Source organism: Vulpes vulpes, chromosome 9 (assembly GCF_048418805.1).
Source record: "Vulpes vulpes isolate BD-2025 chromosome 9, VulVul3, whole genome shotgun sequence".
Classification (NCBI taxonomy): Eukaryota; Metazoa; Chordata; class Mammalia; order Carnivora; family Canidae; genus Vulpes; species Vulpes vulpes.
Genome location: NC_132788.1, coordinates 54,858,205 through 54,879,317, shown reverse-complemented (window position 1 = coordinate 54,879,317; position 21,113 = coordinate 54,858,205). Strand labels below are relative to the sequence as shown.

Sequence of the window (21,113 nt, the reverse complement as noted above, 5' to 3'; positions counted from 1 at the left end):
CTAGTTTGAATCGAATGCTTATTTCTGGTAGCTGGAGGAGTCCTGGCTGATGTGAGCGAGGTGGGAGGTGACTCTGGGAGACGCCGGGGGCCCACGAGGGTGGAAGAGGCCCAGTTCTGCTGCTGTCCCCCCCAAGAGGGACACTCTGAGTAAGCTTGGGGGCTGAGCTGACATTAATGAAATGGAGGGAGAGCAGGGCAGGAGGACATTCTGCACAGGGGACCCAGAAACAAAGACTGGTAGGTCCATGGTGATTTAAATGAGACAAAAGTGGGAAGCCAGGGGGGCTCGGTCGGTTAAGCATCTGACTCTTGACTTCGGCTCAGGTCGTGATCTCAGGGTCCTGAGATCGAGCCTCATGTCAGGCTCTCTGCTCCGCGGGGCGTCTGCTCCTCCCTCTCCCTCTGCTCTCTCTCTCCATCTTTCTCTCTCTCCAATAAATAAATAAACCTCTAAAAACATAAACGAGATAAGACAGTCTCAAAATCTTGGTTCAAATAATCTACCAACACCTCAGCTTTTATTAATTTTTTCCTTCATGCAAGCAGCAATGATCCTCTTAAGTTTTGACCCAGGAATTCCAGAACCTAAATATCATCAGCAGGGTGAGAACCGATCACATAAGGCACCTCCCAGTCCTGGGCCTTGCAGCCTGTGAGGGCTGAGGTCATGTTTCACAGGACACGGCAGCCAGGCCCAAAGGCCAGTCATCTTACAAGGCTCCTTTGTGCAAATTACCCTTCTAAGGACACGTTCACACTGGCAGAAAATAGAATAGGGCTTTACATTTTCACATCCGTCTCCACACTGAAGAGGAGAACATGCGTGGTTTCTTCAGTGACCGTTTTCAATCCCCCGCTTATCGGAACCAGCTTTATGATTCCGAGGAGCGTCTGTGTTTTTGCAGCTGTAGGGAAAGCAGGAACATTTTTTTGCTTCTTATCTTGCTGAGATTTCTTTTACCAGCAGTAAGAAAAGCTTAGAGTTTTCAAGGCTAAGTACTAAAATTTCATTATTTGGCACCAAGTGGAGGGAAAAAAAAAAAAAAGCAGCTCAACAAGCTGGGAATGTAGACTATGAAAAGGCAAAAAGCAGAAAGGGATTAGCAAGTAAGGGAATTGGGACAACTGCCATTTGCATGTGCGGTGAGAGGCAGCGTGCTCCCAGCGTGCTTGAGGAGCCATGGGTGCGGGAGGTCGCCTTGCTGTGAGTGGACATAACCTGGACCCAAGTGGCTTAAACAAAGGGAGATTATTTCTCCCTGACAAAATGTGAGGGCTGGTGCGGGGCTCCACAGTATCATCAGTGCCCAGGCTCCCTCTACCTTTATGCTGTGCCATCTTACTGTTGTTTTCCATCCACAAGGAGGCCTTAGGATCACAAGTGGGCTGCTGCAGCTCCGTCAGTCTTTCCCACCCAGTTCTAGGTAGAAAGAGGGAGAAAGGGGTGAAGAAAACCAGTGCTGGCAGTTGTCTTCCCTCATTTTTGAGGATCTTTCCCATGAGATGCATTGAATAACCTCACTTTCACCTTTTTGCCTCCAATTTGCTGATAAGGCCATGTCACGGCAGGGAGGCTGGAATATGCAGTGTTTTCTTTTTCTTTCTCTGTCTCCGTCTCTCTCTCTCTCTCTTTTTGAGCTGGGCACATGCTGCCCTGATAAATCGGTAAGGAAGAAGGAAAACAGATATTAGGTAGGCGGCTGGCAATCTCTGCTACACGTACTCAAAACTGTGAAGAATCAGTTAATGAACTGATGGTAGCACACACCACCAGCTTGTCCTAGTTTTACATTTTCCCACAGTCACTCAGGTACTTTAAAAATAACTTTATGAATTAAACATCATGGATACAATGAAACCCCCCTGTGTACACTTCCCTCCCCAGTTCTCTCCCCTGCCCCCACAGTAGGGAGCCACGGCCTCAAATCTTGAAATCTTGAATTTCATGTTTATCAACGCAGAGAAGATGTGTACACCCAGAGACAACGTGCAGCATCGTCCTGTATGCTTTCAGTTCATCGAGTGGGCTTGTACTGATCCTTTCCTTCTTCAACTTGTGTTTTTCAATCAGTTTTGTTTGGGGGACCTCTGTGTGTTGATACCACTCACCATCGGGTAGTGTTCTGTTATATAAGCGGCACATGGTTCACTTGTCAGTTCTGTCCTTCAGGTTGCCTCCAAATGGTGAAGGTGGATGATAGTGTCGTGCACATGCTTGTGTCTGACTCTCTGGTTCACACATGGGTGTGGGAGTCTCTCTGGGGAGTCTCTCTGGAGGAACAGCACTGCTGGGGGCACAGGTGAATGTTCCACTTCTTCCAGCTGGTCATAGTGATCACTGGGGCAGGGATGTGGCCTATACCAGGGCTTCTCCCCCTGAGGTCCGTGCACCTCCAGGTTCCTGAGACCCTTTGAGGGGACTTGTGAGGTCAAGGCTGTTTGCATCATAATATCAGGCATTATGGGCCTTGCTCACTCTTGCTCTGACACGAGTGCACAGTGGAAGTCTCCAGACCTGACATGTGATGATGTCATTGCTCTAACAGCCAATGGAATGTGTGCTTGAATTTTGGTTAAAATTAAGTTTTGAGGGGTGTCTCAGTGGCTCAGTAGTTGAGCATCTGCCTTTGGCTCAGGGCTTGGTCCTGGAGTCCCAGGATCAAGTCCCACGTCGGGCTCCCTGCATGGAGCCTGCTTCTCCCTCTGCCTGTGTCTCTGCTTCTCTGTCTTTGTGTCTCTCATGAATAAATAAATAAAATCTTTAAAAAAAATAAATTTTGAGTATTTAATGTAAATGTCAATAGCTAAAATTCCCACCCACAAAAGCTCTTTGGGGCCCTCACTAATCTTTCAGAGTGTAAAGGGGTCCTGGGACCCTAAAGTTTAAGATTCCTGAGGGCAGACCTGTGGGGTCGGATCAGGGGAGGGACCCTTCATACTTTAGTTGCCTCAGGGCTGTGACAGCTGCGTGACCTTCTCTGCCCTCCCATACCCTCACTTCCCTTCCAGGTCTATTTTTTGGGATGCTGATGACGAAGTGATTTCACGAGGTGCAGATGGAGAACACTCTGGTTGTGCTGACTGGCCCCGGCCGCTGGACCATCAGAGGACAGCTCACGCCGAGGGATCGCCAACCTTGGGTTTCTCTGTAGGTAGAACTGCAACCGGCCAGATGGCCACCGGGGGTGGCCAAACCTGGTTCATAGGTCTCTGACCTCTCTGATTCCATCCCTAGCCTGGCAAACTGTGCATCTGAGCAGAGAATCCTTTTCCAGGCTGGGAAGGTCCTCAGAGTGCAGAGGGAGGCACAAGGTCCGAGAGCTTGGCCTAAGTCAGACTCTGCCTCTAACAGTGACCTGGGGCGAATTGTTTTACTCTCTGGTCTCAGTTTCAGATGCGCAGAAAAGAGACATCCAAGCCTGTACAAAGATCTCTTATTCCCGGACAATCAGAGAGCAATGGGCAACATGATGCCACCACCTAGAAGACAGTTTTGCATATTTCCCCCGGACAGACCATTCTCCCGCACGACCACAGCACAGCCCCAATCGAGAAAGCCACACTGATGGGACACCATCGTCTGACCACAGACCCTGTTCACACATTCACATTTTGCCAACTCTCCCAATGTCCTTTATGGAGAAAGGATCCAGGTCAGGACTGCATGCTCAGGACCTTGAGGTTTCCTCTTGCGTCTCCTGGGATCTGGAACATTCTACAATCCTTCACTGACTTTCATGACTTGGATGCCTTTGAATATTGGGCTGTCCTGTAGAATAACTGCTTCCTAATGATTCGATCCAGCTGATGTGTTTTCAGGAGGGGTGTCACAGAAGTGATGCTGCGTGCTTCTCACTGCACCCTGCCACAGGGCTCCTGACGTCACCGTGCCTCTTTGTTGGCATCGGCTCTCATCACTTGGATGTGGGGGCATCAGGCAGGCTTCCTCACAGCAGAGTTACTCCGTTCCCATTTGTAGGTCATGCGCCTCTGTGGGGAGGTACTTTGAGCCTATGCAGACGCCCCTTTCTCCCTCCACCTTCTCCCTGCTAGTCTTACTATCTTTTGATTCTTGCCAGAAACAGTGGTGCCCAAGCTGGTTGCCAGATGGTGACTTTCCTTCCAATTGTACTGTGTACTCCCTTCCACATTCACAGGTTGGTTTCTGCTTTACTAAACAAGAGCATCTCTTCTCCTTGCTCATTCATTTATTATTTATATTTACTACATTATTTTTATTTTTATCTCAGAGGAAGACAGAGACCCTTTTGAGAGTGAAAGGCGGCACCATGAACAACAACGCAGGGGCACTCTATATAAACCAGGACCGTCCCCCCCAGAACTGGCAGATGTGCTCACCTATGACATCCTCCATCCTCAGCTCCAGGTGGCCTCCGCTGAGGAGAGCCCTGTTGTGTCCCTCCAAAGGGGAACCCTGCCCACCCAGCTCTGGAGGCCAGGGCTTGGAGGTCTGCCCACTCCCCAGTCCCCACATCCATTACCAGGTCCTGTGCATTTTACTTCCAAAATATAGCCTTAATTTACCTGTGTCTTTTTCCTGTGTCAGTCTGGTCCTCACTGCCACCCATCACCTCTGAGACAGCGTTGCCATTTCCATTCTGCCCCTGCTGTCTTTCCTTTACAGATAGCGGCCAGAGACATACATGCAGCTCTGAGTCTGTGGCGTCGTGTGCCCTCCCCCGGCCTTCCCAAGCAAAGCCCGGCAGAGGCCCCACCCTCCTCACCTGTCTTACCTGGAGCCAGTCTCCCTGTCTACACTGGACAACACCCACTCCAAGCTCCTCCAATTTAGCTTTCTAATGCTAACCTGCAAGCTACTGAGGGTAGTAGATTTTCACACTGGTAAATTTTTATAGTTATAAAATCACTTTTTTACGACCACTCAATTAAATTCGTCTGGAATTCTATTGGGACATTGTTTTGGCGCCTCTCTGCAAACCGCAGGACTTGGCCCCCGTGGGCCTCCCACCTGCCACCAGAGGGCGCGCTGCAGCGCCCTCGCAGCGCTCCGCCCCCAGCCCTCCCTTGCGGCCACCTGCCCCTGCTGCTTCTCACCCACGGAAGAGCTGGTCAATGAAACAAATTCTTGGTGAGGCACCGTATATAGCCACCTCAAGGATGGAACCTGATAGTGGTGTGAAAACAGGCATGTCTGTAGAAGCCAACTCCAGATCATTTGCATATTTAGAAACGCTTTATTTGGAAGTTCAGTGCACATCCAATATTGAATATCTGCCTTCAGTGCTTTGTATCCTATTCCTCTTGTCATGCTTTGTGATAGAAAGAAAGGGTCATCCATTTTCCACCACACTCTGGAGGTTGCCTCGCTGCCCTCCCCATGTCTTCTGTCTAGGGGACCTATGATGTATGCAAGGTGGGATGTCCACCCCGGGACACTCTCCCTCTGTGTTAATTCCTGCCCATCCTCCAGCCTCTGCTCAAACACTGGCTTTCCCTGACCTATCAAAGAGGGTAGGCATCCCCGCTACGTACGCTCAGGAGTCTGCCATCCAGATGTGTTTAAGCTCCTGTGATGGACCATGCACCTCTCTCAGATACTTTTTCTCCAGCAACCTATTTAATCCTGCCAGTGGATGAATAGGGCCGGCACTGTGGTTCTCCCTATTTTATAGATCATAAAACTGAGGCTTAGAGAGGTTTCATGATATGGCCAGCCTCACCCTGCTGGTAAGGGATAGAGCCATGATTCAGACCCAGGCAGTCTGGCTCCAAGCCCGTGTTCTCAGCCCTTGAATTACGCCATCTCTTCTTCATGTACCATCCCTTAGAATGCTGCATTTATTTTTGGTATTATTTGGTTATTGTGATATCTGCCGGGGCACCCAGCACAGGCCTGCTCTTTGGTAGGTGATCAGTATATATTGGCTGAGTGAATGAATGCATGAATGAATGAAAACAATTTTTGTTCCTCTAGCGGATCAAAATATCCACTTATTCCAAGCTCCTCTTCCATGGAACAGTGGGATATGAGGCTGGGGGAAGTCAGAAGCCCTAGACCAGACCCAGAGCCCTGGGCACTGATAGGTGATGGGTACTCAGAGGGCACAGATAGATCACTCTGGGCCAACTTTGCCAGAGGGAGCGAGGGAAGGCTTCCCTGAGGAAGTAACTTTGGGATAGGTTTTGCAGGATGAGTGGGAGTTTGCTGAAGTACAAATAGTCCAGCCTGATAAGACCTGGGGTTGAAAGCATCACCCATGGTGAAGGTTCAGTCTCACCTTGACACCGCTGCCCCTCCTTCAGGTTGGGGGGGCCAGTACAGGAAAACAGGAACAGCAGTGCGGACCAGGGCAACAGTCCAATGTTTGCCAGTAACCCCTTCTGCTAAATCATTTAGTGCTTTTCAAAGGAAAGCAAGTCAAGCCTTGTTTCCTGTGACTTCTGCTACATGAAATAGCTGCTTCTGGTCCCCAGCTCCTCTCTTCCTGTGTGGCTGGAAGCCTTTTGGATTTCTGGAGTCCTTCCTTGAGACGGCAGCTCTTTCAGGGGAGAGGCAAGTGGCGAGAGTTGTTGGCACTGACCCCCTTCATTGTTGGCTGCTGGGTGAGCAGACAGGAGCAGGGATGCAGGAGCAGGGCTGGGTGGGCTGGGGCGGGGAACTGGCTCCAAGCTTTGGATACAGAGGTGGCCTGTGGCACCAGGGTCCCTTGGATGCCATGATAGTTGAGGTGGATATGTGATCTTAGCTGGTCCATCAGAGGCAAACCCAAGCCATTGGCTGGAACTGTAGGGAAAAAAAAAAAAGAAGGAATTGGGGTCATGGGCGAGAAGCTGGAAGCCTGGAGCTGGTGGCAGGCTGTCTCTGCCTCTGCGTGTGAAGGCTGACCCAAGAATGCAGCTGGCATAGAGCAAACCAGAATCAAGACACATGTGGGGGCGCCTGGATGGCTCAGCAGTCGAGCGTCTTCTTTTGGCTCAGGTTGTGATCCCAGGGTCCTGAGACCGAATTCTGCATCAGGCTTCCCAGTGTGAGCCTGCTTCTCCCTCTGCCTGTGTCTCTGCCTGGCTCTCTGTGTCTCTCATGAATAAATAAATAAAATCTTAAAAAAAGAGAGATGCTGAATGAACTTCTTTCAACACCTGCATCCACCTGGGCTGGAGGTCCTGGACTTCCTGGTGATTCAGACTTCTCACCCATGATGTAAAGCTGGCCTGGGTTGGCCTTCTGACCCTGGTGACTGGGAGGATCCAGAGAAGATGAGGCTTAGCTTAGCTCAGAAATCAGAGTGAGGTCTACAGACCATCCAATGGTACTCTACAGCCAGCAGTCACTCCCATACTTTCCCAAATATTAGTCAGAGGGGGGCAGCACTGAGTAGGCCTAGACCCCCATTTATGCAAATCCACACAACAGATTTGCTTGGGTACCTGCATGAACCTACCGGCAGGAGCCCACTAACACACGGCAGAGACACACACGCACAAATACATTTCAAATGGTTTTAAAATGCACGGTCCGCCCCCCCCCCACCCCAAAGTATACACCCTCTGACCTAGAAATTCCATTTCTGGGAAGCTGCCCTAAGGATAGCATAAAGGATGTGTGCCAGGACTTAGCTTCAAGGAATTTTCCTGCAGTGCAGCTTGTAATAACAAAAAGTTGGCAACAATCTGGATTCCAATAAGGGAGTGGTTAAATCCGATGTAGTAGGAGAGCACAATGGCATGCTATTCAGCCCTCAAAACAAAAAGCAGAGCTGTTTGCTTACATAGGAAGATGAGTGTCATTGATTGTTGAATGAAGAAAAAAAGAAGCAGCTTGCAGAATGGCCTGAATGCTTTAAACCCATTTGGGTGAACCAGAAGTCAGAATCCATATGCACCAGAGTCTGGGCATAACTGAGGTTGTTTCTGAGTCCATAGGATTGGGACACTCTTCCTATTCTTGTAGGGTGACAGTGTGGCTTTGTGGTGGGAAAAGCCAACTGGTTTGGAAAGGGAATATGAGTTCTAAGCCCATGTACCCTCCTATGTGCTAAAACAAGGTGTGTATATGCACTGAGACAGCACTATTGCTTATAAAGCATAGGGGTGAAACAACCTTGATGTCCAGCAATAGGGGATTTACAAAAGTCATCCAGGGCAGTCATTCACTATGACAAATATGAGGAAGCTCTCGATAAGCTCTGATAAGAAACAGTCTCCAAAATACAGCAAATGAGGGAGAAAAGCGGGGCCATGTTTACGGTATGTAATCATCTGTATAAAAACAGTCTTATGCATATATAAACAGAATAGCTCTCGAAGGACCCACAGGAAGCATAACAGTCTGAGCCTGGGAAAAGAACTGGTGGTCTTGGCTCAAGGTGGGGGGAAGGGAGGCTCTTGTTGCTGCAAACCCACTTACACCTTGAATTAAAACACCATTTGCATGTGTTTCCTATTTAAAAGCACGGCTTAAACATAAAGAAAGAGAAAGCACAGCCATGCTTAGGTAAGCACACAGCAGAGAGATCCAAACATGCTGGCAAGAGCACCTGCTCTTCCTAACACACAGACACTGCTCAGGCCTGCGTGCGTGTCTGCACGTACAGAGGCTCAGCTCTGGCGCTCCCGTCCCTTGTCCAAGCCCTGCATGTGGCTGACACCTCATGTAGGGCTGGGGATGGTGGTGCAGGGGCCTCGGGGTGGCTGGGATCAGTGGCAGTTCAGTGCTCTGCCTCTTTAATTCCCTCTGGCTGAAATGCCAATTTTCTGCTAGGCTGGCCTGGCTGCTGCAGAATCGCTTCTGTTAACAAACTGCACCGAAGAGCAGAGCAATTAGGCAATTAAACTGTTTTAAATTGAATTTAGAGCCCTGATATTTCTCTGGGAGGGTGGCCTCTTGGCCTCCCCTCTGCCCTGTGCCGTGGATGAGAGAGCAGAGGGGCTAAAGGGCAGAGACTGATGATGGTGCCTGGGTGGGGGCTGCTCAGGGCAGACTCCAGAGACGGGCACTTAGACCTCCAGCCCTGTGGGCCCACAACCCCTCCTGGCTTGTCCCTGTGAGCTGGAGAGGCCTCAGCATTCATCCTTTCATTCATGTGTCAAACATCTGTTATATACCAGGCACTGTTCTAGGCACTGGGATCCAGCAGGGAATGCAGTAGATAAGGGCCTTGTCCACTGGGCTCATGTTCTATTACAAACAAAGCAATGAATAAGCAAGATGATTCCAGAGTGAAAAAGGAAGATGGGAAAGAGAATGGACAGGAGCTATGTTAGCAAGACTACTCATTGAAGGCCTGTCCAAGGAGGTCACAGTCCTACTCGGAAATTGAGGATGGGATGATGCAGACATAACAAGAGCTTTCCAGATACAGCCAACAGTAAGTGCAAAGGCCCTGAGGTATGCCCAGTCTTGGTTGATTTGGGCAAGATCAAAGGTTAATATGGCTAAAGCACAGAATAAAGAGGAGTCAGGAGAGACTGGCCGGGGGCTCTCTGCATGTGGATACTGGTCCTGTGGAGGCCACTGCAATCATGTGGAAGGGGATGTGTTATGGACATTGCGTCACAGAGGGAAAGGGACTGACCTACATTACCCAACAAGGGGAACCTTGGGAGCCAGGACTGCTCAGCCTGAAGAACAGTCCCAGGTGCCCTGATCTTTGTGTGCCCGTGTGGCTCTTCTTGGCAGAGGAATCAGGTGGCTCAGAGGGCAGAGCGAGGGACAGGGAGACACTCCTGCTGAGCAAGGCAGTTTTTAACTGAACCACCTGGCCAGGGATGGAATGCCCTGTCTCTAAAGTAGTGAACTTCCGGTGTGGGGAGGAATTCAAGCAAAGGCTGGGTAGCAAGTTGAGAGGATTTTACAGAGGGAGTTTCAGTGTTGAGCACTGAGGGACCACATCCCTGTTTTCCAGCTTCAGGGGCCCATGGGTCTTCCAGAGACTCGATGGGCAATGTGCCCACCTGTGCATGATGCAGGGCACAGCGCTCCCCTCTCTGGGCCTCAGTTTCCTGGGCACTTGCTAGGTGCGTGAAAGGAACGGAATGTGGCTCATGGCAAACACGGTGCCTGGGGAGCTGCTGTATTATTTTAGCGGCCCATGGGCTCTCATCTGCCTTCTTTTTCATCTCTTTTTCTTTTGATTTGAAAACTTCAAATCATGTATATGGTGAAAAAAAAAAAAGTTAAAAAATACAACCACCCAAAAGGATCAACAATGACAGGTGAGTCTCCCTTCCACCCCTGGCCCTGTCCTCCTCCCAGAGGCCATCTCTGCCAGCACTTTTTGAGGGGAGGGGTTGTCCTTCCAGATAATCAGACATAAGGAAACCTGCATTTTCCTATACAAACTGTAGCACTCTATATATACTCTTCTGGCTTCTTTCCCTCACTTCTCATCAAAGCCATAGTCGTTGATTTAAGAATTTTAAGTTCCTGACGACAAAATGTATTCCTATAGGGTTTAAAAACATCAATGATCTATACCGTGAATTCTCTCTCTCTTCCCTGCTCCTGACCACTCATTCCCTTGACAGAGCACTTGTACTGGTTTCTTAGGGACCCTTTCAGTGTTTCTTTACACAAATACGAACACATACAAATAGGCTCTTAGTCCCATACCCTGTTCCTACACAAAAACCTTACTTTAAAACACAGTTCTGCACTTTGCTTTTTTCCCCTCGATGTCTGCCAGCGTGCAGATCTTTCCATATCAGGCTTGGAGCCTCCTCCCTGCCGTTAACAGCTGTGTGATATTCCTCTGTGCACCCAGTGCAGGCTTTCTGTAACTGGCTCCTGAGTGTGTTGTTTCCAAACACAGCAGCAATGGCTCACTGGGTGTAACTTGGCAACATGGCACTGCAGGGGACCTGGGTCTGCCTGCAGGGTCGTGCTCGGCAGTGGGGCTGCTGGGTCAGAGGGTAACCATGATGGGAGAACACACAGCTTCCCCTCAAGGGGGTGTCCACTTTGCACTCTCATCAGCAACACGGAATGGACCTGTTTCTCATGGCATCACTAACAGAGTGTCTGTCTTGGCACCATTTCCGTTGAAGTGCCATTCGGGTAAGGGATGAAAAATGAAACTTCCATTTCTTTTATATGTGTGAAGTTGGGCATTTGCCATATGTTGAGGGGCCTTTCGAGTTTTCTTTAAACTGTCTATTCATGTTCTTTGCACACTTTTCATTGGGTTGTTTTTTCTTGATTTCTAGGAGCTTTTTATATATTGGTTAAATTAGGCCGCACTACGGCCCATAGGCTACCTCAGGCCCCCTGTCTTATTTCTTGTGAATGCAATTCTGCTGGAGCACAGCCCCACTCATTGTCAATGGTTGCTTGCATGCCGCAACCTCAAAGTCGAGTAGTTTCGACAGAGTTTCTTTTTTTTATATATTTTTTTAATTTTTCTTTATTTATGATAGTCATACAGAGAGAGAGGGAGAGAGGCAGAGACAAAGGCAGAGACACAGGCAGAGGGAGAAGCAGGCTCCATGCACCGGGAACCCGACGTGGGATTCGATCTCGGGTCTCCAGGATCGCGCCCTGGGCCAAAGGCAGGCGCCAAACCGCTGCGCCACCCAGGGATCCCAGAGTTTCTACACAAAACGTTTGCTGACTCCTGTATTAGACTTGTGATAGGAATTGCGGAGATTTTTCCTGGTGTGTCATTTATCTTTTGACTTCCAAGGTAAGGCCCTTGTACATCTTTAATGGCGCTACAAACTTAGCTTTTGGAGGGCCTTGCTTCTGGAAAACCATCCTCTTTAGTTAGGAGACCCTACGGTTCAATGTCACTTCTGCTTCATTCCAGAGCTGAAAGGAGATGCATGAATAAGGCGGATTTAAGCTAAAACGATCTAGAAGTTGTTGGTGAATTTAGCTGGATTCAAACTGCTGAGATTTAATGGGTTGAGAGGTGAGCTTTTAAACTAACCAGGTGGGGGAATGATGGGCCTTGTTTTGCAGATGAGGACAGTGAGGTGGATTGCTGTGCGGCCGGCTGGCCTGCGTGGTCAGGGCTGCCTGCAGCCCCGCTGACCTGGGCCACGTGTCACCGCGGAGGGACACCCAGGGCTCGCGGCTCTGAAGGTCGAGGGAAGGCAGCCGGGCTGGAGTTGAGGCGAGCCTCCCTCCCGCGCTGCCTCCCGCGCCCCCAGGTGGGTCCCGCAGCCCAGGTCGCACGGGAGCGGCGCAGCCTTGGCGCGGAGCTCGGCGCGGGCAGCAGGGGGCGGTGCGGCACCGGGCACGAGGCGCTGGGCGGCGGGGCCGCGGGGCGGGCCGGGGGCGGGGGCGGGGGCGGCGGGGCGGGCCGGGCTGCGGCGCAGCCCCCCACTCGCCCCCCCACCCCGGGTGCGCGCTCGGGGCCGGGGCGGCCGCCTGGCTGGGAGCCCCACGCCTCCTCCGGACCCCGGCTCGGGCGCCCGCGCCCCGCCCCCTGCCCCCGCGGGTTGGGCGCCCCCTCTGGCTTCACGTCCTCGCCCGGAGGAGTTGAGCCTGCCACTGGCCTCGCTGTGGAAAGCACCACGCGGGCCTCGACTCTAGGGGTCCTGTCACCTTCAAATAGGACCGCAACGCTGGGCTGGGCCTGGGCCGGAGGGCTGCGCGCGCCCCCTCCCGGCACTGTCCTCCCGGCAGCCCCCCCCCCCGCCCCCGCCCCCGCGCCCTGCCGCCGGGTGCCCCCGCCCCCCGTGCCTGCCCGCTGCCGCCCGCCCCCTCATTCCTCTTCCCCAAAGCTCTCTCCTGCCCACCGGCCCCGCAGGAGCCCCGCTTCCCACCTGGATGCTTCTGTGCCGCCGCTGTTTGATCCTTGTTCCTCCCCCCTCGACCACAGCATGAGGAGCAGCCCCCTGCGAAGACCCGAGCGGCTGGTTCCCCGCTGGACCTCTTCAGTGTGGACGAGGGTGCCTGGCACACGCGAGGGACCCCAAGACAGAGGAGTGAAGGGCGATCTCAGTCCGGGACTCCTCTGCTCAGACACTGCACATCTGCTGGGGTAGGGTGGAGCCTGGCCTTCTCTGGAAGCTGCCCTCCATGCCAGTCTGGGACTCGGGCCAGGTGGCCGTGACCTTGGGCTAAGCCCTCGCAGAGGGGGACACGGGGCAGCTCATACTTGCCGAGCACTTATTGTGCGTTAATCATCTGATGGGATCTCCCAATAACTCCATAAATTACAGCTCCATTTTACGGATGAAGAAACTGAGCCTTAGAGAGGTTAAGCCACCTGCCCAAGGTCACGGAAACAAGCAGAAGTGGCCGAGTCTGATTCCAGAGAGGCAAGCTGCTTCTCTCCTCAGGTAATGGGTGCGTGAGATAGGGGAGGCCTCGGAGAGCATCACAACCAACGCCTCAGTGAACAGATGGGGAGACTGAGGCTTGCTGCCCAGGTCTCTCAGTTGAACAGAGGCAGGGCTGGGCCTCTGAGCCAGGACTCTCTGAAGGATACACTTCTTTACCGTGTATCTCCAGAGGGACCACTGAGAATGATTGACCGAATGACCCTCAGCCCTGCCGGGCCTCAGTTTCCCTTCGAGGGATAGTCCCATCCATGGTCTCTGGCTGTGAGGGCTTCTGAATCCATTTCTTGCAAGCTGGGGTTGGGTGTCTCTGGTCCTGGGGCAGGAAAATAAGGTGCTAGTCCTAGAATCAGGGAGTGCAGGGGAAGGGGGAGCTGGTGGTGCTGCTGGTGGTGGTGATTCCCTTAGAGAATTTCCAGTGTGTTCACCCCTCATCAGCTGAGCCAGTGGGCCCAACCAGAGGCCACTAGGGTGTCAACTTGAGATGCTGCAGGGCTGGGGAGACATACTGAGACCAAGTGTGATACAGCTGGGAAAGGGGGTCTGTGCCAAACAGGAGTGTCTCCCCTCCCCCGTCTGATGGGGCAGGCACAGTCAACCTCATGCAAGGCTGGGGGCAGTGCTGCTGTAGCCTGACTGCTCAATAGACACTGGAAAGCCAAGATATATTTTATGTGAGATTTTCTAATTCTTTGATGTTAGCAAGTGATTCAAATTTTAAAAATTGCAGGGAGGGCTCCTGGGTCGGCTCAGTGGTTGAGCGTCTGCTTTTGGCTCAGGTTGTGATCCCAGGGTCCTGGGATCGAGTCTTGGGATCGAGCCTGCTTCTCCCTCTGCCTGTGTCTCTGCTTCTCTGTGTGTCTCATGATTAAATAAATAAAATCTTAAAAAAAAAAAAAAAACTGCAAGAAAAACGCAATACCTCTCTGGGCTGGATTCAGCTGGAGTGGCTGGACTCTGAGTCCCTGCTAATATCAAGTTCTGATCCTTATCACTTTGGTTCAGTAACCAGCATCCCAAGCCTCAGTTTCCTGATCTGTTAAATGGGCATGACCATACCTTCTTGTAGGGGACAGTGTGGGCCAGTGGGCGTGGAAGGGGTTGGAGGCAAGGGCTGTCCGTGGGTGGGTGGCACCACAGCAGAGGAACGACTCACAGCCACACTAGGGATGTTTCTGTCCTCATCTACCCTCCATGACTCCCAGTGCATTCGGCAGAAAGTCCAGATTCTTCCTACCTGCTGCAGACCTGCTGCCATCTGTGACCTCCTCTCCTCCTGCTCCTTCTCACGCCCACTCGGTTCAGCTACACGGCCTCCTTGCTGGCCCTGGGAAAGCACCTCACTTGGAGTGGGTTCTTTGGCCTTGACACCTGGAGTTCCCTCTGCCTAGAGTCCTGTCCCCTGACACTGTGGCTCCATCTGGGCATTCAGGGCTAAGCTTAAATGTCACCTCCTCAGAGAGGCAACCCCCCCACCATCCAACATGGTTTTGCACCTGCTTAACTCTCTTCCTGCCACACATTGCACTGGAGCTCTTCCTGTGCACCATTGTGCGTCTCCCCCAGCGGTGTGTGAACACCATCTGTGCAGTGCTTTATCTCACGCACCCCAGAGTCCCCAGAATGGAGTTCAGCACCCTAATCCACATTGTAGGTTCTCAGTGAATGAATGAATGGAGATGAATGGATGGGTTGGCTGCGGATGGTGGCTGTTCTTCCGCAGGGAGCCCATTAGTGGAGAGCCCCCGAGTGCCAGTGTGGCAGCTGGCCGGGTTAGCAGCCTGTCCAGCCTTCCCCAGCAACTGAGGTCCATCCGGAGGCTTTGGGTAAAGATGCTGAAATTGGCCACTCACTTGCCCCGCCATCAAAGACATGGCTTTCCCGAGGGTACAGGCCTGTCCTGACCCAGTGTCGCTGGGCTCTGCGAGGAGAAGTGTGCATTGAGGAGTGGCTGGCGCAAGCTTGTGAGTCCTTGGGCTGATAGACCCTGCGGTCCCGGCCTTTCCCAGAGGCCCAGAGAGGGCAGGGGACTTGCCTGTGGGCACACAGTGAGGCCGGGAGCAGGGCTGAGTGAAGGGAGGGGCAGGGGCAGGTTCAGCAGGAAAGGGCAGGATAGGGCTCTACTGGCGGCCTGAGGGGCCAGGCACAGGGAACACTGTCCCCTTGGGGGAGTGTGCCACAGACGAGTCTCCTCCTGCCCTGGCTCAGGCCAGGGCCCCCTTCCCCACCAGTCTCCTTGCACGGGGCTGCCAGGGGCGATGTCTCTGTCCTTTAGTGGCTGCCAGAGGCCTCAGGACCAAGTCACATCGTCAGCTAGAGAAATGGTCAAAGCCTCTCAGGTGCTGCAGCCTCGTGGCCAGGCACCCACTCCTCCCCTCTGCACCCCCACCATGCTGCACCCTTCCTTCTAGGACTGGGCAGGTGGTGCTACTTGGCAGGCACCTGCCGCCGTCTAAATAATGGGGGGTGCTCCAGGGGACTCGTGTCACCGCTGGCGGGGCTTCTGTTTCGTCTCAGGGCCTCAGGGCCGCATGGCCGGGCTGGGTGGATTGGAAACCCTCCAAAGACCTGAACTTCAGGGCTGCGCAGTCCTCAGTTGTAGGGCTGAGCTGGTTTATTTCTTATCCCATCATTAAGACCAATATCTTATAACCAAATTTCCTGCTATAATTAATGCTGCGGTGAACATCTTTGTCCTCTCCCTTGCTCCCTCCCTGCCAAAAATAAAAGGAAAGTAACAGTATGAATGGGTGAATGAATGGGGCCGTTCAGGACTGTTTGGGAAGTCTGTGATGCGGTGGGCTCCCCTCGTGCCCACATCTGGCCTCTGAGGAAATCCTGCCACCCTGGCTGGCAAATACTCACAGAACCTGACCCCTGCCCCCACTGTCCCCACTGCCCCCTGCTACCACTCTGGTCCGAAGCACCCCACTCCCTCCCTCCTGGACTGTCGAAACCACCTCCCTGCTTCTGCTCTGGCTCCCTGTGGCACCCAGGGAGATCTTGTTAAGACTGAACCCAGATCCACACTATCCATGCTGCCACCTTCCTCAGAGGGAAAGCCCGCACAGTCTGCCTCAGTACCTCTCGGGCCTCGGGAATTACCTGTCCTCAGCCCTCACTCTGCTTCAGTCATACGCATTTCTTACAGGTCAGTCCCAGAACTTGCTAAGCACAGCCTTGCCCCAGGGCCTTTGCATGTGCTACTCCTAAAGCTTGGACGCTATTCCCTGGGATTCCTACTTGGCTCCATCACTTCTGTTGAGTCTCCGCCCCAGAGTCTTAACAGGTGCCTCTCCTGACCACTCACTGTCACACTCTATTCCCAAATTTACCTTGTGGTTTTTCTTCTTAGATCATTTTTGCCCCTAGGTGTTTTATATTTTTGTTTATTGTCACCATCCCCGATTAGGATATAAATTCCATGAAGATGGGGCTTTTGGTTGCTTTGTTTCCTACTGTATCCCAGTAGGGATCCACACAATAGGTGCTCAATAAATATCTGCCGGATGGATAAATAGATACGGATATGTGGATTCTGCCTCCTTCCTGCCTACGTGTGTGAAGGCTGGTGCCCGCACGTGGCCATGACCCTGAGTGCGCGCCTCTTCCAGGGTGTGTGGTGCATCTCATTTTGGCTGCGGCCAAGCCCAGTGTTTGTTCAGGAAGAGCGCTTTGCCTCTGTGTTGGAAGGAGAGGCTCTGCTGTGGCTCCAGTGCCCCCATTACAGGCCACCCCTGGTGACAGCCAAGTGTCACCACTGTCCCTGAGTGCATGGAGCGGGCTTGTCACAATATTTGTTTAACAGGTGGTGGCACGCTAAGCCAGGCTGCAAACACAGCGCTGCCAAGAGGGAGCCTCCTGCTGCTGCAGGGCTCTGGCCATGCTAGGCACACGCTGCCCTGTTCCTGTGCCTGGCCTGACTGCCCGCGGAGGTGACCCTCACTGCCCCTGCCTCCCCCTCTTCCTTCTAGGCCGGGCCTGTCTCTGCCCCAGTTGTGACTATTATTTGCTTGGGCCCTTTTGAACGACTCTGGACTCCTGGCCCCTGGCCCTCCAAGATGTGCAGCCAGCCCTGGAGAGCTGCTGTCCAGAGCTCACAGCTTCTGAAGGCATCAGCAAGGGCATCCTGCCACTCAGGGTCCCTCGACACTCGGGCAGGCCCTGTGCCACCAGCAGCCCCAGACTTCCTGCCTCTCAAGCCCGGATGAGGGGGGTAGGACCTGCTCCGGGCCAGGAGTGGGGAGACTCGAATTCAGTTGTCTATTTGGATATGTCTTGCTTATCTGTCTGCCTGTGTGTCTCACTGTCTGACTATCTGACTGTCTGTGTGGTAGCTTGACTGTTTGTCTGTGGACCTTCCTGGTGCCCCAGCCCTGGGCTGGCATCTGTACACAGACTGTCTTGTTGGGTATCCTGGCAGCCCATTTTATTAGGTCACACGGTGCTCACCCAGCAGAACCCTGGGACCCTGTTGCCCCAGTCCCCACTGCTCTTGGAGGGGCGAGGGCCTGTCTGCACATGCCCCTGCTCCTGTGTGGCCACCCCTCTTCCACAAGCCGCCTCCCCCAGCCACTCCAGCCTGGCACGACTCCCTCCACCTAGCACTCCCACAGTTCAGCGCGTCTGAAACACACAATTTAGCACTTAATTATACACTCTGCTCACTAATTATTTTGTGCCTTATCTCCTCAACTCGTGTGAGCACTGTGAGGGAGAGCTGTGCTCTTGGGGCCCAGCACAGCCTTCCAAGCAGGCAGGGCTCCCCGAGGCCTGCGCTGGGGCAGGTGGCCACACCGAGCCCTGAGTGACGCCTGGACACCAGCCCTGCTGGCACTAGTGTGCAGGTGGAGACAGAGGCTGCTCATGCATTCACTTCACAAATATGTCTCCAGCCCCATGGGCGCAGTAATACTCAGGATTGGTAAATGCCCCATCCCCTGCCCTCCTGGAGCCTGCTGTGAGACACAGGCTGAAACCAAACATCCTGGATATGTACGGGGTCTGGAACGGGGCCCTGACCACATCCTCATTCCCTCTTGAGCCCTCTCAGCCCCTCCAAGCACAGAGCCAGGCCACTTGGGGGGGCCTTCGATTCTGCCTCCAGACTCATTTAGAGTGGCCATGCCCACTTGCTCCACCACTATCCCCCTAGCGCTATCCCCCTGGATGGCAGTGACCACCTCGTCACCGGCCCCCTTGCCTGGCCCTGGGCCCCCACAGTCTGTCCTCCACCAGGTGGCCAGAGGAAGCATCCCTTCCTTCCCAAACGTAGCTGGTCTGTGCCGCTGTGCCCTGGTGATCGCTCACACTTTTCTCACCATCCAGGCCCTTCTTGCTGTCCTGCCACCGGTGTGCACATGAGCATGTGTGTGTGCAAAGAGAGAGCTAGAGATAGCCTTAGTTCACAGAATTGGCTCATGTGATTGTGGGAGTTGGCAAAGTCTGGAATCTTTTGGGCCGGCCAGCAGGCCAGAGAGTCCGGGAATGGTTGATGTTGCAAGCCTTGGTCTGAAGGCAGCCTGTGGACGGAATTCAGACCTTCGACTGACTGGATGCAGCCCACCCCCATTCTGGAGGAGCATCTACTATACTCAAAGCGTATTGGCCTCAGTGTTAATCCCATCTAATAAACACCTTCACGGCAACATCTGCACTGATATTTGACCAAAAACTGTCTAGCATGGGCTAGTCCAGTTGACACATGAAATTAGCCATCACAGAGGCTTTCCTGGTTAAAACAGCACCCATGAGGGATGTTGTGGCAGGCTCCTCAGCCTGCAGCTTTGGGCATGAGAGCCTTTTGCCCTCAGGTGCAGACACCTGCCCCCCCCCCAGGCCACCGTCCTCCCTGTAAGTGATTGATGTGGGGGCTCCTGCCAACGCGGGCAGCTCTAGAGGACTGTCTGGCTGCAGAGGCTCCCGCAGGGCTGGGTGGGCTTCTGAGCCACTATTTCACAGCCTGCCTCCCCCAGCCCAGTGTTGCCTCCTCCCCCTCTTTCTTTCTGTGTGGAAATTCATGCATTTAATCCCAACAGGCAGTGTGATGGTATTTGGGGGAGGGGCCTTTGGGAGGTGATTTTGTCATGGAGGGTGGAGCCTCAGGAATGGGATTCCAGGCTCTGTAAAAGGACCCCAGGGAGCCCCCTGAAACACAGCCAGAGGAGGATCCTCCAGGAACCAGACACTGAGTCTGCTGACACCCTGACCTTGGACTTCCAGCCTTCTGAGCTGTGAGAAACAAATGGTTGCTATACGGGAGGCACTGAGACTTCGTCTGCCGGAGCCCCCTCTAATTAAGCCCCTGCGTGCTCTTTTCCATTTCAGGGTCCTCTTCCCACTGCTGACCTGCGGTGGTGCCTGTCTTCACTGCCTGCCAGGGTCTTGTGCTTGTTGTTGCCTGGCATTTGTGTGCTGGTTTGCTTGTTATCTGTGGTCAGTCTCCTGCCCCGGGATGTGGGCTCCCAGCATCCCTGACACCTGCTGCAGGAGTATTTGCCTCAGGATGGGTGGATGAGGAGCCAGCAGTATCCACGCCAGCCTCCAGACTCTGGTCAGGATGGACACCCTGCCTCTGGGCAGCTTGGGGAAGCTGGGATGTCAGGCACACCATCGAGGCTGGGCCCCAGTCACAGGCAGGCTTGGGCTCCGGGGTGGGGTAGGCTGTAAACTTCCCTCGGCGCTGGGTCTGCCCGGCAGCCCCCTGGTTCCAGCTGCAGGACGGGGAGGCTCAAGGAGGTGCACAGATGGAGGAGACTGTGTGAACCAGACTAGGGTGGGTGTGCAAAGTGCAAGGAGGCCCTGACCACTGCCCAGCCCCAGGGCCTGGGACCAGAGTGTCTGAGACCTGGAGAGAAGAACCCATTTAGTCAAGGTGGTGAGGCAGGTCAGGGGTGGGAGTGAAACCCGAATGCAGGGCTGTCTGACACAAATTCGCCGGCTGAGGGTGGGGGATTTTGTGCGGCCCCAGTCAAAGGCAGAAACCCAGCCAGGGGCAAGCTCTGGCCTTCAAGTCGCTTTGAGGAAGGGGGTGTTGAGTGTGGAAACTGAGGGTGGAATGGATTGGGCTGACACTGTGCCGTGGTGGCGGGATGGGGACGGTGACCCTGGGAGCCCAGGCTCACGCAGACACAGGGGCTGAAAGACGTAGGGGCTGGTCTCCTTTCCAAAGGTAGTCCCATAACACCCTCCTAACCCCCCCATCCCACAAGCTTTTCTGCAGTGTGACCTTGGCCCCACCGCTGTCCCCATGCCCTTGACCTTGAGTCCAGGCTGGCCTTAGAGATGGCCCTCACCATCTGTAGAACATGCTGAGTGGAAGGACAGGTCTGAAGATTCCACCTGGATTCTTGGACTGCTACCCTTCAGGACGTTCCCCCTGGGAACTTGCTACCACGCTGTGGGGGGCCACCGGTGCCTGCCCCCTGGTCCACAGCCTAGCCTTCAAGTCGCCTCAGCCCAGGTGCCAGGCTCAAGGCTGAGGCAGACTCCAGATGATTCCCCCAGTGGTTTGCCCCCAGTGGTTTGAGTCACCATTAGCCTTCAATCTTCCCAGCTGTGGTCTCTGACTCCTGTAGCAGAAGCAGGCCCCCCCGCTGGGCTCTGGCACACTTCCTGACCCCCTAGACTCTAAAGTGGAATCAAATGATCACTGCTTTATGCTACTAAGTTTGGAGCAGTTTGTTCACACAACAAAAGATAACTCAGACGGAACGTGCTACCCGCATCTACTCCACACTGGGCCAGCAGACTCCTCTGGGCTAGTTTTGAAGTGGCGGGGAGGCCCAAGGGCCTGAGGTGGTCAGGGTGGGCCAGGGCCTGAGGCCCTGGGGTGAGGGGGAG

General features: G+C 53.5%; 1 long non-coding RNA gene across 1 annotated transcript; it reads right to left on the bottom strand.

Annotated features, from left to right (window-relative positions):
• Positions 1 to 5,198: 5,198 nt before the first annotated feature.
• LOC140593894 (uncharacterized) lies at positions 5,199 to 13,013 on the bottom strand. The gene is made up of 2 exons (XR_011994290.1): positions 12,753 to 13,013; positions 5,199 to 6,768 (listed from the first exon to the last, which is right to left on the bottom strand). It is a non-coding gene; the product is annotated as an uncharacterized lncRNA (long non-coding RNA).
• Between the last annotated feature and the right edge of the window lie 8,100 nt (positions 13,014 to 21,113).